This window comes from Globicephala melas, chromosome 3 (genome assembly GCF_963455315.2).
Source record: "Globicephala melas chromosome 3, mGloMel1.2, whole genome shotgun sequence".
Lineage (NCBI taxonomy): Eukaryota > Metazoa > Chordata > Mammalia > Artiodactyla > Delphinidae > Globicephala > Globicephala melas.
This window is the reverse complement of record NC_083316.1, coordinates 57,161,630-57,188,519: the sequence shown is the minus strand read 5'-3', so window position 1 is coordinate 57,188,519 and position 26,890 is coordinate 57,161,630. Positions and strand designations below refer to the sequence as shown.

Below are 26,890 nucleotides of genomic sequence, written 5' to 3'. Positions count from 1 at the left end.
AAGAAAGGAGATGTGTTTGCAGGTGTCTTTACAAAAGGTAATGATGAAAAGCCTGAGCTGCCTGTGACAGACAAAAGCAAGGTGCAGGGAACCATAGGATAACTTCAGACCATAGCATAAAGTGTTGGGAAAGTCAGTTCTCTTAGAAAAGGGATTCGGTTGTACTGAAGTATTGTGAAACGGTGATACTTTAGCCTTGATGTATAAATGTTCCTAAATCTTTCAGAAATTGAGGAAGAACATATCAAGAGCCTGACATTTATAGAATTACCAAACAGTGTCAGGTCACTGCCAGAGAGCACTTCTAAAACAGAGTCTACAAATGTGAAGTGTCATGTAACCATTTCATGTTAACAACGATCATCATTGTGATCACGACTAAAATGGCCTACCTGTGCTTTCTGCTCACATAGAGATATTTGCCTTGCAAATATGTCAGTTGCTAAGTTCTGAAATCTGTAGGCCTGAACTACATTTGGATTTGCACTCTCTCTCCTTCTCTCTCTCCCTCTCTTCATGTTTCAAAATAACATAACAGCTTTTGGAGCTATTTATAACAGCCCCAAACTGGAAACAACTCAAATATCCAGCGCTAGGTGAGTGGATGAGCAAATTGCGGTACATCCATATGATGGAATCCTACTCAGCAATAGAAAAGAACAAACTACTGTATACAGCAACATGAACGGATCTCAGAAATGTTATACCGAGGGGAAAAAAATATATATACAAAAGAGTACATGCTGCATGGTTCAATTTATACGAAATTCTAGAAAAAGCAGAACTAATCCGTAATGACAGAGGGCAGATCAGCGGTTTCCTGGGGCTGAGGTGGGAAATTGCCAGGAAAGGAGCACAAAGGAACTTTTTGGGTGACGCAAATGTTCTGTGTCATGACGGTGGTGATGGTTATAATGGTGTATACATTTATCAAAACTCATCAAAATGTACACTTAAAATGGGAGCATTTTATTCTACGTGAATTTATCTCAGTAAAGTTGGTCTTAAAACAAGAGCTGAAAACAGCATCAACAACAAAAACTCGGCCCAGGAGTATTTATTTGGATCATGGGAAGTGTCTGTGATCTGAGGGGAAGCACACCAAACTGTTAGTTTTGGTTCCTCCCAGGGAGTAGGAATTGGGAAGAGAGATGAGAGAGATGTATTTTGTTTTGTTTTATTTACTTTGTGCCCTTTCTTATAAGTAGGTATTACTTTTGTACTCAGAAGAAGAAGAAAGAAAAAAAGATAAAGTCCCGGATAAGATAATGGTATGCTGAGAGAGACCACCCCTTGTTCCTAATGTGCTTACCCTTCTGGTATGGGTGTAGCTATGTGTGTGGTTATTGTGTGGTTAAATCAACAACAGGCTACAGGCTTGCAAGGGGGCAAGTCTCTGTAAGATCCCCTGTGTGGAGGCTGAGGGCCCATAATCTGGGTTGGGATGTGTTCATGGGGGCACAGCTTCCCCAAGCAGAGAATAATAGGGGGCCAGACACATAGCCACGGGGATGGCTGGAGGCAGGTGACGCCAGCCCCACAGGGACACGAGTGTAAAAATCTTAGGATAAGGGCCTTGGGGCTCCCGAAAGAGCTTCCCTGATTTTGCAGAGATTCTGTGTTCCTGCCTCACAACCCCCGAGGTTTTTAGTATTTCTTTAAAAAAAAAAAAAAAAGTTGGCCCATCTCAGCTGGGTTAAGGGGAATAAGAAAACCTTTTGTATTGTTTCATTTGTTTTGTCACTGAGTTTCAGAGAAAAGGAGAGCTGGGTGTCCTCGATGGCCAGACTTGGTGGTGACTGAAGGCATAAAAATGAGGAGTAAAAGCCAAGGCTGCTTGAACAGATGTCCCTCACCCCCCAGCAGTTCTTCCAGGATTTTCTGTGAAAGTTTGGGGGCGGGAGGTGGAGAGAGAAGTGCTTGGTTATAATAACCTATACCCAATAGAAAACAACTATTTAAAGATTAGCTGCACTGTAATGCGCCTTTCCACATGGCAAGAAGCGAGTTTGGTTGGCCCCTGTTTGCCAGGGTGATTTACAGAAGCCTTTGAATACCGATGCTTGTGGCCCTGCGAAGGCCGGTGACTAACTGACCTGTCTGTGTATGGTCCACTTCGGAAACAGAAACTTCCCCGGTGGCATGGGAAAGAAAACACCAACCTAATCCTGAAAGAGTAACTTTAAACCAAAGCCCAACCGAGAAAGAGAGCGGGAGAGAGACTGCCAGCCGAGCCAGGCCAGAAATAAAAGTCCCATTGTCCCGGCTGAGGCCAGCTCCAGGCGCAGACGCCCACCCCTCCTGCCTTGCTCTGCACGCTGACACTTCTGGTACCCAAGAGAGTGCATTCCAGAGGTGGGCAGCCTTCACACAAAACTGCAGCTGGAGGAGAAATCACGCTGGAGGCACGAGGGTGTCGGGTACGGGGAAGTTATGACACGGAAAATCATTAAACACTGATGGAACCAACCTCAAACCTGCCCAAAAAACAGGGATGATGAATCTGGGAGGGTTGAGTCCATGAGAGGAGAGCAAGGGGTGGGTTAAGAATAGGGGAGGTGAGAAAGGGGAACTGTCCTGACTCAGCTAGAGCAGAGGATGAGGACCCTGCTCCAGGAAGGAGTCCAGGTCCTAGAAATTTTTAGTGGTTATCAGGGCCCTGGCAGCTCAGGCAGCAGCTCACTTTTGGGGGCAGGGACGTCTGGGGCCCATCTGCTTAATAAAGATACATCGCAGGGGTAAAAAGCCCCAAGATAAAACATTTAAAATAAAAGCGTGGATAGACCATCAACAGAAAACAAAGTGGAAAGAGATGGGATGGAAGTCAGGAGCCACTGATTTTAGTCTGTGACCACAACAAGTCACCTGCCAGTTCTGGGCTGGACATCAGAGTGAAGTGGCTGGGCCCCACCTCTGCCATCCCTTCTCCATCTGGTGTTCTGAGATCCTCAGCGTACGTCCAAAGAAGAGGTTGTCCTCACCTGCCTACTTTCCTCTTGTCATCCCATTCTCAGGACTGCTCTCTAGAATGTCCAAGGTCTCCCCCAGCTGGGAAATCGCCCCATTCTCTGACTGAAACCTGTTCACACCAGAAGTCTCAACCCCTCAAACTGGACGAAGGTGGAGAAGGGGAGCTTGGAGGGCCTAAGGGTTCTGAATGTTGGGGAGGGAAGATGCTGCTGCCATGGTGACAAGGGCCCACAAAGAGGAGTCTGGGCGTGATGAAGACATGCTTAGAAGACTATAGCTTCACATCCTGGGTCCTCCTTCCTTACCTTCAACTTGAAGAGGAAAAATGGAAGCTAGTCTCAGAATTTAAGAACAGTCTGAACATGTGTCCTTCATTATAAATGGGCTGCATTCCCAGAAGACTTATTCATGTAGGTGCAATTCTGAAGTGCCTGGGCTCACATTCAAGCCTGAGGTTTAGCCTTAGCTTTGGCTTTAACTAGTTCAGTAGACTTGGTAGAATCAGGATGCCTCTCTGGGCCTCAGTTTCCTCATCTGGAAAGCAAGGGGCTGTCATCCTCTCCAAGTTGAGCCCTGAGGAGGTCCAGAAGAAATACAAACACTGATTCAAGGTGAATGATCAATCCATGGGTGGCTCCGTCTCCCTAGCTAAACGTGGTCCAAGCCAAGCAGTGCCTGATGAGGAACTAAGAATCCAGGCCCAGGAGGACAGAGAGAAAGGGCAGATGCCCAAAATATTATTGCCCATGTCCCCCCACCCCACCCCACCCTGCAGCCTCTAATTATTAAAAAACAAAAAAGTGAGAGGCTGGGTGACATGATCTCTGACAGTCCTTGTAGACATTGGCTGATGCTATGAGCAAAAGCCATCTTTCGTGCACCCTCTCTGCCATCGTCTCCTATTTTTCCATCCTTGTCAGCCTGTAGAGGTAGAACGGGTGGGAATGTGAGCTCATGACAGCGACATTTAGCCAGTGCCCTTGGTAGAGCTGTCTAGAAGCACATTAGGGCAGTCTTTTGCCCTGATGCATGCCCTTTCTCAGCAGCACAGACAGGCAGAGCGGAGGGCAGGGCTGGCTTCATGGATGTGCAATCTTGCAAGGGTCTGTCACTTCGTTTAATGCTCTGCTGTCACCATTTTGAAATTTTTAATAATTTTTTAACAAGGGACCCCTGCTTTTACATTTTGCCCTGGGTCCCACAAATTATGGAGCTAGTCCCAGCAGGGGGCCTTGCCAGTGGGCAGCTTCCTTGACCAGGAATTAGTGGGGACTGATCTGGGTAGGGCACCCTTGCATAGGTGTCAGCTCCATGGACTGAGGGGCAAGAGATCCGCGGGGTATGTGGACACTGCTGAATATATGGGTGTACAAGCACATAACAGTGAAAATACACTTGTAACTCTTAGGTAGGGAGGGTTTTTTTTTTTTTGTGGTACGTGGGCCTCCCACTGTTGTGGCCTCTCCCGTTGCGGAGCACAGGCTCTGGACGCGCAGGCTCAGCGGCCATGGCTCACGGGCCCAGCCGCTCCGCAGCATGTGGGATCTTCCCGGACCAGGGAACGAACCCGTGTCCCCTGCATCGGCAGGCGGACTCTCAAACTCTGTGCCACCAGGGAAGCCCGATAGGGAGGGTTTTAACTCTTAGGTAGGGAAGCCCAGGGCCGTTGGGTGACCTACCTTTTCCAAAGAGAACCCAGTACAAACAAATGCATATACCCAAGGGGAGTAGATACACACGTGTGTGTGTATAAATATATGTATATATTTATTTATATACTCACATACACAAATGCACACACAGAAAAACCTTAAAGTGGCTAGAGAGACCTTGAGCAATTTAAGATCAATAGTGAATCAAATGTGCATGTGCTTTGCACTGAGCAAATTTTCTTAATTAACTCATTCAAAGATTCTAGTAGAACATTTAGACTTTGAAAACTTTACAGAGGTGACTTTTAAACAGAATATGATGGAGGAATCTGGGCATAAACCTGGGTCAGGACTGTCACCTGGGCAGGAGGGAGTTTACATGTTCATTACTGTTATTATCTTTCAAAGGAGATGTGCACATGCACTGTTTGGATATTCACAGACTCTTGAGAATAAGAACTTAACTTGTGCTCATCTTTGTGTCTTTACCGTGTGCCAGCAGAGAATCTGGTAAATTAATATTTGCTTAATGAATGAATACTCATCTCTAAGTGGACAGGATTTTTTTTCTTAAAACTGTAACACATTTAATTAAGGTGGATGAATATATACTTAGCTCTGTAAATATATCATGGATTAGTAGAACATTGGATGACAAAAGGCCATTGACTATTATCTAGTCCATCCCTCTCATTTTATAGATTAGAAAACTGAGGCTCAAAGAGCCTAAATAAGTTATCTGAGGTCACCTCCCTAATCTGTACCAGAACTGAGCTCTTCTGCCATCTAACCCAAGTGAATTCTTCCACTAACCCACCCTGCCTTAAGAATCAGGAAGCATAAATAAGGAGTCAAGTGTTTACTCACCACTTATATATAGTTTTCCTAACCCTTCATTATGGACAAGAAGAACCCAAACGTTTTAACTGTCACCTGCGAAAGGACTTCACAATCTGCTACAGTTGCTCTTTGGCAAGCCCCTGGGAGAGACGATTTGAGATCTGATGCAAAATGAGGAGGAAAGGTCTAATAAAAGCTTTTTATTTGCAGATTGGAATTAAGTGCTCTGTGCCAGGCTGTTGGCTTTCTCCTGACTTCAGGCTTGCTGCTTTAATGCTTCAGCGAGCAGAAAATTGGAGAGTAAGAGCGTCAATCACTCGGTCCTGCCAAATGGCACCCCCTCAAACCTAAGCGAAATGTAATATTTTGCTTGCTCAGAACAACTACAAATCCACCTCAGCTGCCTCCATACCGCGGGTTTTGAGGAAGCTGCAATACAGTTACTTTGTGTTACCAGAGCATCTACCCCTTTGTATGATTCCTTAAAGCTGCATTTCTAAATAGGATCGTCCAGGTCACAGGTGGCCAATCAGATGCAGCCCCTAAGCCCCAAACTTCTGGGCAGTAGCGAAATCAGAGCGCTGCTTTCAGGGAGGGTGGAGCAGTGACCAGACAGCATTAAGGCTTAGCCAGGAAATTAGTGAGGTGCAAATTGCACGGCGGTGGCTTCAGGGCAAGAGAAAAATTGCAGGCCGTTGCCTGGAGGGAAACAGCGGGGTGGTATTTTGGGGCCTGGAGCCACTGGGCCACTGGGCATGCTCATCATCGCCTTAAAACAGCGGCGCGCGCATGCGCACACACACACGCGCACACAGCAACGGCAACAACAACGACATTTTATTGAAGTACAATGTATAAACAGAAAAGTACACAATCATAAAGTTGAATGAACTTTTATAACCCTAACTGGCAACCTGCACCCTGAGCAAGAAAGAGAACATCCCCTCCGGTCCCATCCAGTCACCCCACTCCACGGGGCACTGCTATTCTGATTCGGCCCCGTCTTTTCCATGGAAGCCAAGTGGCAACTGAAGAGGAGACAGCCTGGTGGAGACTGTCCAGATTCTTCCCACAACTCCATTGCTGCAGGCCTAGCCTGGCAGCCTGCTGGGTCCTAGCTAGCCCGGCAGCGCTTGTGGACCTCGACAGGGCCTGTGGACCTCGACAGGGCCCGACTGGGAGAGGAGGCGTGGGCAGCACCTGGAGGAGAGGAGGCCTGAAGACAAGAGGGGGCAGCGGAGGTGGAGAGACAAGCCCGCGGGCCGCCATGCCTGCCCAAGGCCAGAGAAGGTAAGGTTCCAGTCTCCTCACTGAGTCCAGGCTCTTGGTTGTACTTGACAGCATCTGCTGTTCACAGAGGGCTTCTTCTGTTTCTTTTTTGGTGTTTTTGTGGGTTTTCTCTCCTTGTCGGCTCTCTGAGTTGCTTTGTAGTGGTCAGCCATTCCGAGGGAGGAGTAGAGGCTGTCTTGCTCCACCAGCTTCCTGTCAGGCAGCGGAGTCAGGCCTCCATGGCTTGGCAGCTTCCCCTCTGATTCTTGTGGCCTGGAGTCACGGCTGGTGTTGCTTAGTTGGCCACCTGGCTGCGGTGGACTGTTTCACCCGAAGTTAGATGCTGTTCCTGAGGAGAAGTGAGCATATTTTAAACAGGTTTCATGTTCTGCTCCAAGGTTTTGGTTTGGCTTCCCTCTGGCGTAGAGTGCCCTGGGTGCTGGAGTACATGTTGGTACCCGTGAGGAAGAATCCATTTCGATGTGGGCATCAAGGTTAACAGCCAGATTCTCTTTATGCTTTCAGTGGAGTGGGAAAGAGATGCTTACATTCTCAGGAGAGGAGATCTGTCCAAGGTCTGTCCCAGTCATAACTGCATCCTTGGCTTGGGGAAAAGAGTTCCCTTGCCTCTTTGGGTTTGCCTTGATATACTTCTCCACGCCCTGGCCTCATCAGGTTTCTCTTTTTGCTAAGGCCACTGCAGATGTCAAGTCCAATGAAGGCTTTTTAGTCCTAATCTTAAATCATCCCCGTGGCAGCAATGACACCATTCACCTCTCTGTCCACCAAGACATTCTCTTCTCTCTCGGCTGCCTGGAGCTCATGCCTTCAGAGTTTTCTCCTGCATCTCAAGTTCCTCCAATTCAGTCTTTCGTTGTCTCTTCTTCTTCCACTTCTTGGTGGTGTGCTTTCCTGAGGTTCCATTCCCCGCTCTCTGACTCTGCACCCTTTTCCCAGGTGATCATATGCACACATATGGCTTCAGCCTTACATCTAGATTGCCAGCCAGACTTGTTTACTGTATTTTAAAGCTCTAGGCTGGCCACTGGCCCCTTCATGGATCCTCTATAAGCATCTACAGCAGTTGCTTTCAACTCTGTGTTAGAATTAGAATTAGATTAGAATCATGGCAGCTTTAAAAGAATATACTCTTGGGACTTCCCTGGAGCCCGTGAGCCACAACTACCGAGCCCGTGCGCCTAGAGCCCATGCTGCACAACAAGACAAGCCACTGAAAGGAGAAGCCTGCGTGCTGCAACAAAGAGTAGACCCTGATCTCTGCAACTACAGAAAGCCCACGCGCAGCAACGAAGACCCAACGCAGCCAAATATATATATATTATGTGAGCTTTACCACCTGAACTACTACTGATTCAGTTGATCTGAATCGGACCTGGACATCATTATTTTTAAATCTCCCCAGGGAATTCAAATGAGCAGTCAGAAATTAGGACTCTGAGGCACAAGGCACGTAAAGGTAGACAGCTGGAGTGCTCTGGACAGAAACCCCTTTGCATTCCTACACTAGGCCCTCCTCCAAGAAAATAAATCACAACTCTGGCCCTAGATTTTTCAAACCTCTGTATAGGCATTAACTGATGAATCCATGGCCCCACCGGGAATCAAAATTGATCCTCGGGCTAGACATGAAAAAACTGAGGCTGAGAGAAAAGACTGATTCAGAAGACTAGTTCTCCACCCCTTTCCCAACACAAAACCTCCTCTGACCCTGCTTGAATTCCGGGGCTGGTTTAGGGTGTTTTTAAGGCCTCAAGCTCAGTTGGTTCCCATTCAGTCAAGTGCTTCCCACTTCTCCCAATGCCCTGAGGTTCTCTGACTGTAGAATGACCAACAAGACATGAACAGAGGAGCTGACAGGAGATGTATTTCTAGGAGCAGTATTAGAAGCAGTATTAGAAGGAGCAGTATTAGAAGCCACTAGAGGAGTCAGATGAACCCTGAGCCTCATTCAATTTCTCTAACTATCAAAATGGAGGCAATTCCTACTTTCAGAGACGTGTGGAAAGCAAGCAAGAGATAAATGAAGATGCTAAAATATTATCATTTATATTCTAATTTAATCCAGAATTGAGTTTATCACAGGGCCTTAAATAACTATCAAGTGTGTGCTCAGGAAACAACTTTAGAGATAATCCCATCCAACCGCTTCGTTTTCACAGGCCAGGAAACTAAGGCCCAGCAGTTAAGAGGCTTGCCCAAGATAACACTGCCAGCCGCATATCAGGTTTCCTAGTTCAATGTGCATTTCACTCCAGACTTCCCTAGGGATCTATGCCACACCCATGTGGCTGGGCCTGACCTTCACATATCACCTTTCCAAACAGAGCTCCCTATCTGGGGCCCAGGGCCATTTGGTGACCTACCTTTTCCAAAGAGAACCAAAGCTGTTCTTGTCCCCTTCTCCCCATCCTGCTTCCCTCTCTACTTAAGACCCTGAATGTAGGTGGTCTGAGGTTCTCTGCCTAAAGCTTCAAAATGTCCATGGTCTTCCTACCTCTGCCTGCTGTCACCTTGGGGCATCTCCCTAGTGGGGTAAAATTTGGGGGTGGAGGGAGTTGTTAAAACTAGAAGAGACTTGGCCAGAGAGGGTACCTGTTCTCTAGCACCAGAGAAACCTCTGTTTGACCCTGGGCTGACCTTGGACAAAACATGAATCCTCTTTAAGCTTTCAGCTTTCTCACCTATGAAATGGACATCATAATGAGATGGGGTTTAATGAGAATTAAATGAGACAATTTCCCTAAAGCAATGGTTCTCATATATGACTGCACAGTGGAACTACCTGAGGAGCTTAACACACACACACACACACACACACACACACACACACACACACACACACACACACACACACACACACACACACACACACACACTGATGGCTGGGTAATAGCCCTAGAAATTGTGATTTAGTTGCTCCAGGCATCTGGATTTTTTAATTCCCTCAAGCAGTTTTAACTGTGCAGCCAAGATGGAAAGCATGGCTATAAAGAGCTCAGCACAGCACTTGGGCAAGTGATTAGCTAGTTCATTCATTCATTCATTCATTCATTCACTTCTCATATGAGTAAGATAATGTTGACGACTCAAAGCTCCCTTCCCTACTGGAACCTCACAGGCCCTTTAAGGACATTCTTCCTTTTGAATGTTCTGGGGAGGGTTTTCTTCCCTTTCCCCAACCTCAATCCTGCCTAGGGCTCCCTGAGTTTTCAGAAACACCGGACTGTTGACTTCCACTTCTGAGAGGTCAGTGGAAGTAAAGGGCTTCCTGATCACAGGTGACTGTCCCCAGACCCATTCCGGGTACCTCCTGACTGTGTCTGTCGAGCAAGATTGTTTAACCTCTTGGTGCCTTCGTTGTATAAAAGGAAGGGCTGGGCATTGTGCTTTAGTGGCTAGGACAGTGTGTCTTCTGCAAGTGGGATGGTAACTTCTGCCTTGAAAATTATTAGCTACGAGGAGGAAATAAGGAAGAGGCCATGTGCAAAGAGCTTCGAGACAGGCCGGGCCTGCAGGCTGCCCCAGTAATCGGAAACAGTGGTCTCAGACCGTTGTCTCCACGTTGCAGATTTGTAGGTCACTGCTGATACCACTTTGCAGACGGGGAAGCTAGGGAAGGCGGACGCCACTCTCCCGGCTGGTTTTACCAGCACGTCGCAGACACAATCTCGAAACCTCCCTCTCCTGGCCAATTTTTAGGACCTTTCCCCACCCTAGTCCACCTCTCAACTGCACTCTGACTTGAGTTCCAGTTCGCGGCGCGGGGGAAGCGTACAGTACAGAATTGCGCCTGGGCGCTGACCCGCGTGGCCTGCCTGAGGTGCGCGCGGCGCGTCTGCGGGAGCGCATGCCTAAGGCAGCCCGAAGCCAGCGTTCCCGGCAGGGCGCGCGGGTCAGCCGCCGGCCGGGCCCTCTCCCCGCCTCTGTCAATCTAGAAGGCCGGATCCCCGAGGCCCCAGGGGTCTCGTGCTCCGGAGGGTCGCGCCGGGGTCCCAGGCAGACGGCCCCTCCTTGAGGTTCCTACGAAGTGTCTGAGAAAACAAACTGTTGCCCAGGCCGCAGAGGAGCTGGCGGCGGAGGAAATAGCTCAATGCCTGGCGGGCCACACCACCCTTGGCGCTGGCTCCAGGCTGAGCACGAGGTTCTTTGCCGCGACCCCGCTGTGCACCCGCGAGTGCCAGTCACCGTCCTCCGCGCATTGCGGGTGGATCCGTGGGTGGGGCGACGCACCACAGTCCCCGCTCACTACCACCCGCTGGAACCTCAGATAAGCTTCAATTTCTCCCAGCCCGTCACTCCTTTTCAGGTGGCATAGTGTCAAGGGCCAAGATTTCAAAGTCTGCGTTCCAGTCCCTGCCTTGCCATTTATGGGCATGTGACCCAGGGCAGATTACTTGATTTCTGCCTCAATTTCTCATCTGTAAAATGGGCATGATAAGATGCCCACCCATGTTGAGTGTTGTGAAGAATAAATGAATGTAAAATACCATAATAAACGCTGTAGAAGTATTCGACATTGTTAATAAAGTAGGGATTATAATATTCACCTTGCAGCGTTGCTATGTTAAATGAGATAACGTAGGTAAATTGCCTGTATTAAGTGGGCGGTGGATAAATGATATTTATTAGTATTACCATTACTCCCGGGAAATCAGATTTCTTTCTTCTTGTTCTTCTTTTTTTTTTTTTTTAATCTTGGCCTCCTCACGTGCACGTGTGCGAATTGGGGCTTCAGGCTCAACATAATATGGCCCCTGAATTCGTGCCCAGTTGTAATTTCCTTGGCGGTTTGGAAAGATGCTCTTCCACGTTGCCAGGCTAGCGCCGTGATTTTGTTTGCAATAGGGCAGTGAGTAAATCATATCCTGGGCTCAGCAAAGCAAGAAATAAACACATTCACAGTAGGACTCTTCAGATGGACTATTTTATTCCTCTCTTGTATTTGTTCTTGGTCGTTGACGGTCCTCTGCAGACTAATGCAATGCTGATGCGTCTTCATATTAATGGTTCCGAGCTGAAGACAGCCGTTAGCCTCACGCCGTCGGGGCCGCCTGGGCAGGGTTGGGAACCACCATGAAGCCCAGGAGAGGGCAAGGAAAGATTCTTATTGTCACTTTCTCCCGCTCTCGTCCAATACCTCGCATCTGAGCTCCTGGGGAGACATTTTTTCCGGGTTGCTAGTGAATTTAAATACTGCTGCTTCTGCGATTATAATTTTCTGCTCGAGCAAAAAGCGGGAGTGCCCTCCTGCGCCGGGTACCGCTTTTTGCCGCGGTTGGGAGCATTTAACCCTTTATATAGTAACACTTGGCTGGGCCAGGCAAACAGCCTCACCCGGGACACCTGCTGTGGAATATTAAAGGAGAGCAGAGGCTGTCGTTGGCTGGAATGTTGGTGGCGGCAGCATCCTAAAAATCAGCCCTGATGGCTGCTGAGGCCCAAATCAGGGACTCTGCTCCTCTCCCCACGGTGCTGGTGGCCTGGCAAAGCACAGGTGGTAAAGTAGGTGCCACTGAAAAAAGATAACCGCCAGCCTCTTCCCGGGCAGTTCATTTGAGGCTTTCTGTCACTAGGGTGTTTCCACATGAATTTGGACTCCTTGCCCAGGCCCAGAACCCTCCCGTGCAGCGGCCCCCAACAGAATTTGAAGAAGAGGAGGGCCAGCGCCCCAGGCTGTGTAGAAGCTCTGGGGAAGCAGGGTAGCCGAGGAGAGAGAGACGCGAACGCGTGGCCTCTGGCTGCAGCCAAGTTTCTACCTTTTAAAGGAAGAACCAAGCGCCGACCCTCGGCCTCACCGGCACGACAAACACAAAAACAAAAGTTAGCGGTGGAGCAGCTTTCAGGAAACGGGCTCCGGGGCGAGGAGGCGAATGTGAGCCCGAGTGTGCGCCCCGGGGACCCGACGCGCCCGGGGACGTTCGCCGGCGCGCTCGCTTGCCCCCTCCACAGACGCGCTGTTGTTTATGAACTCTTTTCGGGCATCAGGGCAGCGACGACGCCGTTCGTGCTGGATGGCTTTCGTCCTGGAAGGGAAGGGCAAACAAACCAATCTTTGGCAACGCTCAACCTCCCCGTGGCATTCCGATTCACGACGGTTTTCAATGTAAATGCATTTCGTAACCTCCAAAGCAACGACTCTGTTTATTTGTTTTGGTGTAGGAAGGTTAGCAAAAGCGCTGGTGCCGTCCTTCGCGCTTCTCTTTGATTCTGTCTCAGATTTACGGGTTTTTACTCGGCGACACGGCCCGGGCCGTCCGCCTGCCCTCCCTTGGACCCGGCAAAGCGAACCCCAGGCCCCGGTCCCCGCTGCAGCTCAGAGGAAGGCGATTGCAGAATTTATCAGCCCCCTCCCCAGGACCTCGGATTTCATCTCTTTCTTTTTCCCCTGCATGTTCAGTTTGTTTTCTCAAGACCTAAGCAATTTTTAATGTACTCTATACTTCCCGCTTAATCCTCATCGTTTATTGTATAATTATAGTTTCAAAGTGATTATGTAATTAAAATCATGTTTCGTTGCAGCAGGACTTCAAAAGGGCGGCAGACCCCCGCTCTGGCATTATTTTCTGGTGATGTAATAATTTCCCTGTGATATTTAAAATAAACACATTAGTTCAAGAATTCTAAACATGTCTCAAAGTATATAGTAGGCTTGATTGGCACGAGGCTGGGTTGTAAAGAAATGGTAAAACCTATCACTAGTTTAATATATTTCTATGCTCCCATGCAGGGTAAATTATAGGATAATGGGGCTCAGGCGATGGTAAGCTCTGTTTATATAATCCATTTCTTCACACGAGTTCCCATTGCTTTCCCTTCCCTTTGCTGTATGTGGTGGTTCTCTGATCCCCTGACCTCAGCCATGTGTTTTCACTTTTTCTTCTGATCTCAATTCCATGACCAGCGGGGAATAAAATACAAATTGAATAGTAACCATTCACAGGCCGCTCTTTTCAAACTGTTGTTAAAACCTCTTTGTCTTGTCTAGCGGTTGATAGATAAATGTGTTGTATTTCTCCCGATTCCCCCCCCCCTTTTTTTTTCTCCTGTAAGGGAAAAAATAACCCTCCTCAGCCCAATTATGCTCTTTAAAAATAAAACCCACACCTCCTTTCAACCCCTGTCCTGCGCTTCCCGCTCTCCCCGGCCGGCCCATTGGTTCCGCGGCGGTGGGAGATGCGGTGGATTCACCACGTGGAATAAAGAAGCGGCGAGAGCCGAGCTCCGCTGGGGGAAGGCACGGTGCCCCCGCGTGAGGTCCGCGCCATTGTGCCGCGGCCTGAAGGTTCATTTAGCATCGAACCTGTATCTCCTCTGATGTCTTAGCCGAGCGCCCAGCATTGGCTCCGAATTTGGGGGCCGCTGCTCCTAGAAAGCGGAGGGAGGGAGGGTGTGAAGGAGCCTGGGAGAAGGAAGTTAGAGTGAAAAATTACTCCTTCGCCCGCCCTTTTCTCTTCATGGTTAGACCTCTTTGAAGGCGAAGTGGACAAGAGGCCCAGGTTTTACAGCTTTTCTCCCCAAGGAGAAACACAATGGCTCCTGATTTCTGGGCCTTGTCTTTCCCAGATCTCTCTTCCTTCTACCTCCTCTGCTTCTTTTCGGGAACGTAAAGGCAAAAGAAAATAATTGCCGAAACTTCCATCCTGCAGCCTGCCCTCCTTTTCATCAGGGCTTCTTCGGGGTCAACGGCGCGGCAGCGTCTTTGTTACTCCACTGCCAGCGCGGGAGGGGGGTGGCGGTGGGGAAGAGAGGGGTGGGAAGGAGAACGTCTGTGGACGCGGGACCCACTATCTCTGCGTCTCCCAACTGCAAAGTGCTCCTCACTCTTTTAAAGCGAGCAGACACACCTTTCCCGGGAGGGGAGAGGCCCACCGCAGGGTGGCTCGCCGCGCCTTGCCCTGGGCGCGCACCTCGCCCTGGGCGCACGGCTCTGCAGCCGGCTGGGGCGCCCACGCCTCCAGGCCGCTCACGGCGCCCGCCCGGGTAGGGTTTCCCGGCGGTGCAAACCAACCCGCAATCGGCGAGGCCGCTTGACAGCGCTCTTCGCCGTGGGCCCGCGTACCTGTAAGTTGAGCTCCGCTCACATGCTTCACATTAAACCTCCGTGCCCGGTGCCTTTTCTGTTTTTTTCTTCCGAAAGCGTTCTTATAAACTTCCCTTCGTTTATTTAGCCTGGTTTTCATTGCTCCAGTTTTGCATGGGTTGCCTTTGTTTAGTTTATTAACCCACGGGGTTACTTTAACTAAACATTTGGGCTGAATACTTTGGGGTTGAATTTCAACGTTTTCTAACGAAATTACCGAGTTTTTTGAAGCCGCACAGAGAACGCTGTGTTGAGTTTATTAGTCAATTTAACAGACTATAAGGGAGGGAAAAAATATGAATTTAGGACAGTCCGGGCTCGTACCCACTGGGCGGAAGCACCTCGCGAACCCTTGGAGTTGAGGCTTCACCGGCGCGAACAGCGCGCGGGGACGGTGAGGGCGCGCTCCTCGCTTCAGCGAAGCGCGCACCCGGGGCCCCGGGGCCCGGCCTTCTCCGCCCGCGGGCCCGGCTCCCTGAGGCGCGCGCCCGAGCGTGTCTTGCAGCGCCAAGCTCCGGCGCTGACGCTGGGGGACCGGAGAGGGGGCGGGGCTGCGCGACCCCCGCGGGGATCCCGCACTTTCTCCAGGTTGTCACCTGCCACGTGTTTGTTGGGTGCCAGCGGCGGGAGAGCTCTGCGGGATGATCTAGGGAAAAGGGTTTGTGGTGGAATCTGCCGGAAAGATTGGAGGCGGTGGGCAAACTTCCGAGGTGGGTGGAGAGCAGGCTGGCAGCTGCATCCCCTGGCCGGGGTGAACCCCCAGCCCACTTGGAGACTGGGGGTCTTTGTCCCAAGCCCAAGGAAGACCTGAGGGACCCCGGGGAGTCGGACACAGACCCACTCTCTGAAAAGCGGCTGTTCCGGGACCGAACCGTGCCGTCCCACCGCCTGCTTGGCCTAAGGGAGCAGGAATGGTGAAGAGGGAGATACTGATGGTGCTTCTGGGTCGGTCCAACTAGAGCACTGATAAGAAGGACCTGTTTCCACAGCTTCCTTTCCTAGCCAGCCACCTCTGCCACTTTTCACGCTCTCATTCTCCACCGGCTTCTGGCACAGTGATGCCCAGTAAGAGGTGGCCTGGCTAAAACGTCCTTGACCCCTCGGCTTTTCAGAGGAAGCTGAGAACTTTGCTGTGCTTCTTTGGTGGCGGTAATGAAGTGGAAGCTAGAACCCAGGAAAAAAACCTTCAACTAGCTGGGGAGGGATGAGGGGCCCGAGGGAGTGTAACACTGAGATTCCTTAACTGGTTTAGTGGGTTGATGAGCTTCACGTTGGTGAAAGGCAGGGTTTCTTACTGCAGCATGCAGCCGCCAGGGCCCTGGACCCCAACGTTTTCAAATTTAATTATAAGAGGTACTACACACAAGAAGTTCAAAATTCACAGGTACAAAAGGGTATACCAGGAAAAACCTCTCATCTCTCTCAGCCTCCCCCATTCCCCTTCCTGCAGGTGACCACCACTGTTAGATTCTTGGGAATTGTTCTGGAGAAAATTGCAAGCTTTCGCAAAAGGCCTATCCACTTCTTTCCTTGCTCTGCTTCCACCTTCTGGCATTCCCTGTGCACTTGCTCGCCGTTCAGTGCCTCTGAGAGGGCCATCCCCACCTTAGAGGTTGTTGCTTGTCACCTTCCCTTTCCCTAATCCTGCCCACACATCTGCCTAGAGTTCTACTAGCCTGTCAAAATCAGCAGGGTTGGAAGGGATTTGCTTGTGACTTTTCCTTCACACAGAGAAGAAGTCCAGTCATCTCTCCCTGCAGTTCTCCAAGTTCATGCTTTTCCTCTCCTAGAGCACGACTTTGGACTTTTCTTTCCCTTTCCTCTGCCACTACTCCAGGTCCTCTTTGGACCATTGGAACAGCCTGCCAGCCAGCCTCCTATTCTTCCATTCCCTTTCCTCCAATCCACCTTGCACTCGCCACATCGATCATCTGAGGCCCACTTTGATGTCCCTTATCTGACCACTAGCCTCTGAGGCTTTCCACTGCCACTAAGTTGCCAGGCTGCAGACTGCTGCTAGGTCAAGAACCCATCAGACCCATTGCAGATGGTCACGTCTCAGCTTGGCTGGCTCCCATCTCCTTGGGATGACCTCAGCTCCCCTCCCTCTCCCTCCTGCCAGCCCTCTGCTGTAAGCATTTGTCTCACCCTCTTCTCCAGCACCTGATCCCTCAGGCTCTCCTGCCCCCAGACATTTCCTCAAACCTTCTAACACCTGGCAGACCCTTGTCCCATCTGCACTGGTCAAAATTCTTCCAGGCCTTGCTCAAAAACTACTCACTCCCCAGCCATTTGATATCATTTCCTCCCCTGACCCTCAGAGTGATTTGTTTTGACACCACTTATATAGGTGTGTTGAACAATCCTTTGGGTGTTTGTCTCATTTCCTGTCCTAGATTTTAAACCAGTACATGCAAGGCAAGCAATATTTTTTTCAGTTAATAATACTTCCCTCACTATTCCTCCTTTCTCTCCCTCCCCACCCTGCCAAAAAAGAAGAAAGGAAACTTCAATAAACATTAAAATACCTTTCTGTTTCTTAAATATGAGTTAATATTATCTGTTAGATTATCTTATTGAAGTAAATCTCACTGAGATATGACCAGTGTACAGGATTAACCCCTCTAGAATTCACACGCATTTTCAGAGAACTGGTTATTCCACTGAGTCTCCACACTGGACGGGGAGGTGCAGTGGGCCACACTGGGCCATTGTTTGGAGCAGCAGAACAATGAGTGGTAACTTAGGGCTCCACTCCTGAAAGGTTGTAGATGCCTGGTGAAGATGCTCTCACTTAAGAACATGTAAATATTATAACTGAAGTTCTGGGTTAAGATGACTAGCCAGATTAAATTTCACAGATGGTCCTCTTCATGTTCTCTGCTCTTTAGGGGTAGGAAAGCCTACTGCTGGGAGCAGAAGGAAATCCTCTCCCTGGCCCCCTTCATCTTTTCAGTCACTGGACTCCAGATTCCCATTAGCACAGCTTTACACCTCTAGTCTGGTCTGAGCCAGTGGGGTGCCAGGGAGTGGGGGAAGAAGTTTGAGGCCCCCTTCTCCCCTCCCCATAGACTCCATCGGGAACCCTGAAATAAAATGCAATAGAGGTAAAACTGTGTTGGCTATGCCCGTGCATCCCAAAGCCCTAATACCTTCCGCTACAGCCAGATTGCTGTCCTTAGGCTCCTTGTAGAGCTGTCACTGGTCTGACCAGTTTTAATGCTTGACAATCCTGCTTTGTATAGAGTTTCTATGAAGTATGCCCTTCCTCCACCCCCAACCACTGCAGGGGGCCTGGCGCAGGGTAATTCATTATTCAACAAGATTTTGCTGCCCACCCATTATTATGCCAAACAAGTAGATGGTGGGGCTGCCCTGGTGAACAAGATAGACAAAGGCCCAGCTCTTGTGGGGCTTACCTTCCTATTGTATTTGGGGCTTTAACCCCGTGGCACTCTGTCTCAGCTCATGGGGAGAACACTGAGTTGGGAGCCAGCCTTGGGGCCCTCGAGTCCAACTGTGATCTTTGTGTCCCAGGAATGGTTTGCTCAACCTCACAGATCAGTTTCTCACCTCCAGACTTGGAAAGTTTTGTGAGATTGACCAAATCAATGGGCGTTCAAATCCTCTAAACGTGAAGTATTCACATGTTGGGATCTGGAAGTTTAATTGTGATTATAAAAGGAAATCTGATCGGTTCTGTGTAATAGCAAAAACAGACACACACTCCTCTCTCCCGTTCCCCACCCCCAAGGAAAAAAAAACAAACACCCTGGAAAGAATCTGAAGTTAAAATAAAAAGCAGCTGGCAATAGGCCCATCGTGTGTGATGATAATTAGACAAATGTTTTCCAAGTATGGGATGATCTTGTGAAGACAATGGTTGGGAGGGGGAAAACAAAAAGCTTAGGAAATGGAATTTAGTGAAGCAGTGATTTCTGCCTGCCTGCAAAGGGTTTAAGTGGCACAGGATGTCACACAGTCTCCAATTTAGTACCTTTTATTTATTTTTTTCCTGCACCCTGGGAAACATGTCTTCAGCTAAAAAGACTGAAGAAAAACTTGAGGCTTTGATTTACAAAAATTAAAGCCATGACTAGGCTTTGGATCAAGGTTGTGTCCCAGGCCTGGAAAGCCTCATCCTTCATTGTCTCAAACCTTTCCTGCCCTGAGGAAAAAGAGTTAAGAGTCTTAAACTAAAGCAGCTCTTCTTCCATCTGGGGCTCTGACTTGGTTGACCCTCTCCCAAATTATTGTAATCCTGAGTCTGGAATGGATATAGATCTGGTCAGGGTGACGGCAGCTGCCTTCTGCTCCTGGGTGGCTCGGATCTTCTGGACAGGCCTGGGTGGGGGCCGGGGGACTGTGGTGGAGGGAAAGCAGGTACCATCAGCAACCTGGCCGGCTCTGTGCAAAAATGAGGCCTTTCTTTCTCTATGCCCATCCCCCAAGCAAATGTTACTCTTTAGAAATTATATCAGACATTTACACCTTAGTGTGACTATTAAGGCCATGTGTTAACTCACCCGCGGTTATTTACATTTTAAGCTTGGGCTTTCATTGTAAAAGAAAGTAATTTATCCCCCATTAAAAGAATTTCGAGTATGTGGGCATGTGGAGCAGGCTATGGGTGGGAAAGGGAGTTGAGGAAGAAATAGGAAACACTCCCCGGCTAGATAGGACAGGGGAAAAAAAAACTGGTGGAATCCCCTCAACTGGAGCAAGAGAGGTAGCACCATGGAGAGTGTGTGGATTAGAGGCAGAAGAAAGATAAATGGAGATTACTTTCCTTATAAACCGACCCATCTGCCCTGAGCTTCAAAGGGAGGAAGACCAGATCACCTAAAATTTCTACTGCATTTACCCTTCATACACCCTCAGATTTTACCCCAGGTGTGTACTGTCCATTGACATGAAAGATGGTGGCTGCTGTGTCCAGAGCCTGTTGGAAATGCTTACAAACTGAAGCAATTGAGAAGTGTCTTAGAGGCACATGGCATATGTCCTGTCTCTGGTCAGTCGGCTTTGGGATTTACTGGTTTGCTTCTAGGGGAAATAAAAAGCAGGTTTTAGTTTTCTTTTTAATCAAGGAGGAGCTTTTAAAAAATAAAAACCATTTTCTGAGTATAAAATGATACATGTGCTGTGTAAAAAGGCAAACAAATATGGAAAAGTATAAAAAAGTCAAAACAAAACCAGGGCTTCCCTGGTGGCGCAGTGGTTGAGAGTCCGCCTGCCGATGCAGGGGACATGGGTTCGTGCCCCCGTCTGGGAAGATCCCACATGCCGCGGAGTGGCTGGGCCCGTGAGCTATGGCCGCTGAGCCTGCGCGTCCGGAGCCTGTGCCCCGCGATGGAAGAGGCCACAACAGTGAGAGGCCCGCGTACCGAAAAAGAAAAAAAAAAAAAAAAAAAAACCAAACTCAACATCTGACTCAAAGGTAAGCATTGTTAACATTTATGAGAACCGTTTCCTAGAGTGATTTTCTTTGCATATAGGTACTTATAGCTTGATATCTACAAATTAACATAAATGGAATATACCAGAGGGGTATACATATCCTCTCTGTGATGGGGCCTGAACATCTTCCCATGTTCCATGTCAATAAATGTGGATCTGCATCGTTTTTCCTTTTGTATATAACATACACACAGAAAAGTGCACAAATCAAACATGTACAACACCACAAATTTTCAAGAAGTGAACACACCAATGTAACCAGTAGCCAGATCAAGAAACAGAACCTTTCCAACATTCCAGAAGCCCTTCTGGCCCCCTTGCAGTCACCCCTTTCCAAGATAACCTCTGTCCTCACTTCCACCATCCCAGGATTATCTGCCCCTGCTTTTGAACTTTATATAAATGGAATCATCCAGAATGACTCTTTCTTACCTCTTTCACTCCACATTCTGTTTGCCAGATTCATCCACGTCACTGTTGACCTCCCCTCACAGCTCTATGGCATTCTCTCCATCCACATTTACGCGTTACCCAGTCTGCTGTTAGTGGACATTTGGGTCCAGCTTAGGGCTATTATGACTAGGGTTGCTGTGAGCATTCTTCTGCACGTTGTTTGGTGGATGTATATACACACGCTCCTGGTGGGGATAGGCACGGGTGGGATTGCTGTGTCATAGGGTACATGTATTTTCAGCTTCAGTAGATACTGCCAGGTGTATTACCATTTTTAATGGCCAGGCCACATGGGACTCTGTTGCATTCATGCATTTACTTATTTATTTAACCAGACTCCTATTGATGGGCACTTATTTTGTTTTCTAAGTTTTTCTATTAAAAACAATAAAGGGACTGAATCTGTGGGAGACTGAGAGACAAATTTCTCTCTCCTGCTTAAATTAGGGCCCAGGCCTGTTGACGTTTGTGTAGCTTGGGTGGTTTTCACCTGTTGTGTCATGCAAGAGAGAATAAGTCCCCAAAGTCTTGGTTTTGTTTTTATTGCTTTTACATGGTTACGACCTAGGGGGAAAAGAACTAAATAATTTCAATAATCATTTTGGGACTTTGTGTTTTGTTTGGTGGCGAATTGCTTTAATGGAGGGAGGACTGAACGAGAAGAACAGACAAGGAATAGGAAGCCCCCAGCGCTCCCAAGTAGAAAAAGGACAAATTTGGCATCAAGTTGGGCACTTGGGCTCACATCCCATTTCTCTTTCTAGATGGTCCTGTGCAAGTATTCCTAAGTGAGTGAACTTAAGTCAAGCAAGTTAGAGTGTTTTTACATTATTTTTCTCATAGTGTTAGCCATTCTCTATTGGTGGGCATTTGACTGAGCATTGCTGATTAGATTTCATCTGTTCATTCAGCAGATATTTTATTGAGCACCTACTGTGAACCACAGACTCTTTTAGGGTTGGGGATACACCAATAAACAACACAGACAAAAGTCCCTGCTCTTGGGATCTTCCTTTATAGCAGAGCTTACATTTTCTTAGAAACATTGGGAATGGTTTCAGCTTGCTCCCTTCATAAGAGGACGATCCTGGGAAAGTATGTTCTTTACTTCAGTTTTCTTATATCTGTCAAAAAGTTTGATTAAAGCCTTCGGAGACCACTGATGTGACTTTAGACTCAGCTCTTGTCCTCTGAGCATTGGTTTCCCATCTGAAAAATAACCATGATGATGCCTCATTAGAGGAATTCTGAATATTAAATAGATAGCGTATATAAAGTACTGTGTCTGGTATACACTAAGTGCTTAATACATGGCCACCATTACTATTATTATGTGCTCTATGAACATAATAAAAATGTATCAAATATGATTTCTACCTCACTGGGGTTCAATATCTACTCAGGAGGCCAGACTAAAAGGCAAGACATAATCACTGAACAGAACCAAGAGGATATAATTAAGTGGTTCAGTAAATTGTTGGGTGTTAACTATAAATGCCATAGGAATTCAGAGGAGGAAAAGATGGATTTGGACTGGTGGAGGCTGGACTGCTGCCTGGCTCTGCAGGAGAGGGATAAGAGGGGAATCAGAAGGTCCCTCCAGGTCCTGGGGATGAGGTGGGAGTGAGTAAGACGTTGGCTGGATAGAAAGGTAGCGTCCAGTCATGACAGGCAGGGAAGGGCGGGCCATGGAATTCAGACTTGGTATGCAAAGAAAGAATAGGGACCAGCCTTAAAAATCCCACTCAGGTCAATCTAGGTCAAGGAAGGAGAGGAGAATACTCCTCTCTTTCATTCTGAGTCCTCGCGCTGAGGAGGGAAGGCTGGTGGGTGGGTCATGGGGGGGCTCTTAATTAGGATGTGTGGGGAGACGTAAGACTCTCTTGACAACTCCCCACCACACTAGTCAGGGATTAAGTTAGCTGGCTGTGAAGAGCACTTACGTAAGCAGTTGGGTTTTTAATGCTAATTTCAGGGTATACTATAACCTACAAGTCCTAGCCCACGAGGATGGCATGTACTGTGTGGTTTGCCAGTTTGGGGCAGGATGAGGGTATTTGGCAGGGGCATTGAGAGAACAAACATGAGCCTTTTGTACATCTTTCCCACCTCTCTGCCACTTTCCTCACAGAACTGATGGGGCTCGGGATGTTGACACTGCTTCTGCACTTCAAGGCCAGCTTCACAGTTTGGCCAGAGGATTCTGTGATCTCTGTTTCCTGCTTCCCCCTTGGTGTGCGAATGACCATCACAAATAGTGTTCAGAAGACATACAATCAGGCATGCCCAGTCGTCAAAAGGGTCCTTTATACTCAGCCTTATTTAAATCTAGGAGACTTGAAGCATTGCAGGAATACTAACTCTGTAGCTTTCTTCAAAACCTGGGTAGGGGGAAGGTCACAGAATGAGGTTAGACAATAATCTGTAATATATATGTAATAATCTACTTAAGGTATCAGGGTTAGGAAATGGTGTTCCTACTTTTCAGATTAAAAATGAAAGCAGAGAGCAAGCAGATCGTCCGGATTTGCAATCAGATAATCAGAAAATCTGGCCAAGGGAAAGGCCAGACAGAGAAGTAGATCCCTGAAATCCACCAGCAAATCACACTACCTGGCTGCAATCCGAGGGGGATGATGAAATCAATCTAATCAAGTGGCTGTAAAATACATACAACGTTACATTTACCATTTACTTTTAGGTGTATAGTCAACACAGGGAGCGCATTCATGTCGTGCACACAATCTCTATAATACTTTTGATCTTGCAAAACTAAAACTCTGTACACATTAAATGGCAACTCCCTACTCCCCTCTCCCCCCAGCCCCTGAGAGCTACCATTCTGCTTTCTGTCTCTGTGATTTTGACTACTCTAGGTATCTCATATAAGTTGACTCATACAGTATTTATCTTTTTGTGACTGACTTATTTCACTTAGCATAATGTCCTTCAGGTTCATCCATGTTGTAGCATGTGTCAGAATATCACTCCTTTTTAAGACTGAATAATATTCCACTGTATGTATACACCACATTTTGTTTATCCATTCATCCATCAATGGAAAACAGCTGTTCATTTATAAGACAACTATTTTTTTAATTTAATGTCTTGTGTAGGTTACATATTCACATGGTTCAAAATTCAAACTGTATAAAAAAGTAGGGCTTCCCTGGTGGTGCAGTGGTTGAGAGTCCGCCTGCCGATGCAGGGGACACAGGTTCGTGCCCCGGTCCGGGAAGATCCCACATGCTGCGGAGTGGCTGGGCCCGTGAGCCATGGCCGCTGAGCCTGCGCATCCGGAGCCTGCGCGTCCGGAGCCTGTGCTCCGCAATGGGAGAGGCCACAACAGTGAGAGGCCTGCGTACTGCAAAAAAAAAAAAAGTAAATGGTGAAAGTCTCTCTTCTGCTCTTGTCCCCCAGCCACCTAGCTCCTTTCTCCAAAAGCCACCAATGTAACTCATTTCTTCAAGATCCTTCCAGAGTTGTTCATACATATATGTAGAAATGGTGACATACTATACACGCTGTTTGGCAATTTGCTTTTTTGACTTAACAACATTTCTTGGAGATGTTTACATACATAGAAAGTATATACACAGGACTTCTCTGGCGGTCCAGTGGTTAAGACTCCGCACTTCCACTGCAGGGGGCGCGGGTTCAATCCCTGGTCGGGGGAACTAAGGTCCCACTTGCCCCACAGCGCGGCCAAAAAGGAAAAAAGAAAGTATACACACGTGTGCGTACACGTCTGCATGTTTGCATGGTATTGTACACCGTAATTTACTTGTTAAGTCCTCTATCGATGGCTATTTAGGTTGTTTAAAATCTTTTCCGAATAACGTTGCAATGAATAAGTAACATTACGTTTGTCATTTTGCACAAGTGAGAATATCTGACGGGTAAATTCTTAGAAGTGGAATTACTTCACCAAATGTTCCTTTGTCAAAAGATGAAGTTGTGATGGACGTTGCCAATTGCCTTTCACGGGGGTGGCACCCATTTCTACCCCCATCAGCCATGTGTGAGTGTTTACTTCTTCACCTCTTTACTTATATGTTGAATCATTCATTTTTATCACTTTTTAATATTAGTAGCTCAAACTTTAGAAATGTTATAAACTATGCCATAAGCCCAGCAAAAAATAGCATTCTTATTCTTTCTCTTTCTCCTCTCTTCTCCTTGGGCAATTTCAGGCTCAACTTCTGCATCTCTGGCTAGACTGATTCAAGTTGCTGTAATAGGGAATGTGGATGGTCGAGCGAGTGCTGGTACTGAGATAAGGAGCATTTCACTCAGATCACTGAAGGGGACAGGTTGGTGGTGAGTGAATGTTCTTGTCCAATGACTGTTCTGTGACCTCCGTGAAATGACTCTGTGGCCTGCATATAGCATCTCCCGAACAGATGTCCACATCACAAAATCTTCTCCACAATTAGCTCTAATTGGCCACCTCCTTAATCTAAACAGGAAATATAACTTCCCAGCCTACAGGCCCTTCCTCCAGGCCAGAGGCCAGCCTCCCACGGCAGTGGGACCCTCTGAGAAAGTCTGTATAGCTACAACCCAACTCGGCTCTTGCTGGGGTAAAGACCAACACCATCATGCCTCATCTTTGACGAACACTGCCTTCTTTTTAAAAGCTATTTCAAAGAGAGGTGTTTTGAGTTGCCTGATTTCTTTGACAGCAAATGATCCAAGTGCCGTTCGGTATTATAAAAATAGACAGCAGGGGCTTCCCTGGTGGCGCAGTTGTTGAGAGTCCGCCTGCCGATGCGGGGGACACAGGTTCGTGCCCCGGTCTGGGAGGATACCACATCCGCGGAGCGGCTGGGCCCGTGAGCCATGGCCGCTGAGCCTGCGCGTCCGGAGCCTGTGCTCCGCGACGGGAGAGGCCACAGCAGTGAGAGGCCCGCGTACCACAAAAAAAAAATAAAAATAAAAATAAATAAAAATAAAAACAGACAGCAGAATGAAAGAGTGGGGCTAGAACCTCGACAATCCCTTCTGGCCGAGCATATTGTAGGGGCTTGTTAGGTATTCCTGAGGTATATGTTCCTCGCTTAACCCTCATAACCACTCTACCAGGTATTATTCTGCCCATTTTGTCATCAAAATTCAAGAGTAGCAAAGAACCTGCTCCAGATGACAGAGCTAACAGATAGGAAGGGTCTGGCTTTAAAGCCGGTGCTGTGTGCACAGCTCTACTCCCCTTCCTGTTGCAGCATTTGCTTCTACTGGCCTCCTGCCCAGAGTGCCCCATCCTCCACTGCACCCCACCCACCCAGTCTGCAGTAGGCCTGTCTGGAGGCCCATGATGCACCCAGCAGAGCTGCTGGGGGGCTCAGGCGAACTCCAGGCACTCTTCCTTGGACCCCGGGCAGGTCCTGGGGAGTTTCAGAGCAGCTGGAAGAAGAGGGAGACAAAAAGAAAGTCCCAACTGGCATTGGCAGAGAGTTTGGGGATCCAAACCGAACTTCAAGCGCTGCCTTCTGTCTGGACAGCCATTTCCCCTGCGCCCCACTTTGAGGCCCCCCGGCCCTGGTGCTTCCTTTGAAGACACCCTTTAAGAGCTGCTGAGTCTTGCCCCTGGGCCAAACCGTCCTTTTCCTCCTCCAGCACAGCCACTCTCAACACACTGACTTCGAAAACTGTTGCCTTGTCTGCCACCAGACTGGGGAGCTCCCTCAGGGCAATATTTAATATGATTTGATGCTCACTTTCTTTGCCCCAGCTCCTTCCTCAGAATAGACCTGTTGGAAAGTTTGTTGACCCAAACTGAAATCTCTCACCTGTTTCAACACCACGTGAATCAAAGATGAAGCCAAAAGACCAGGTCGGGAGGTGAGCGGCAGAGTGCATGGCTGGGGGAGGGATCCCCGCCTTTCATCAAAGCCTTGGGAAAAGATGCTGGAGGCCCTTCTGCGGGGTGGCGGCCCATAGTCATGGGTGGTCAGCTTCTGTTAGAGGAAAAGGGTCAGAAGAGACCACGCCTCAAGGTCCTGACTCAGAACCTTGAGGTCCCCACCTCTCCCTCGAAGCCTATCCTGCCTACATCAACCCCACAGAGCCCTGGTTTTTCTCCAACTCCAAAGCAATCTCTCTGCACAGCCTCACAGATGGCCTTTCCTTATGGGTTGTGACTTCT

The 26,890-nt window shown here is 48.2% G+C and overlaps 1 long non-coding RNA gene across 1 annotated transcript; it reads right to left on the bottom strand.

Annotated features, from left to right (window-relative positions):
- Positions 1-21,749: 21,749 nt before the first annotated feature.
- LOC132596997 (uncharacterized) lies at positions 21,750-26,665 on the bottom strand. The gene is made up of 3 exons (XR_009563279.1): positions 26,535-26,665; positions 22,855-24,109; positions 21,750-21,954 (listed from the first exon to the last, which is right to left on the bottom strand). It is a non-coding gene; the product is annotated as an uncharacterized lncRNA (long non-coding RNA).
- Between the last annotated feature and the right edge of the window lie 225 nt (positions 26,666-26,890).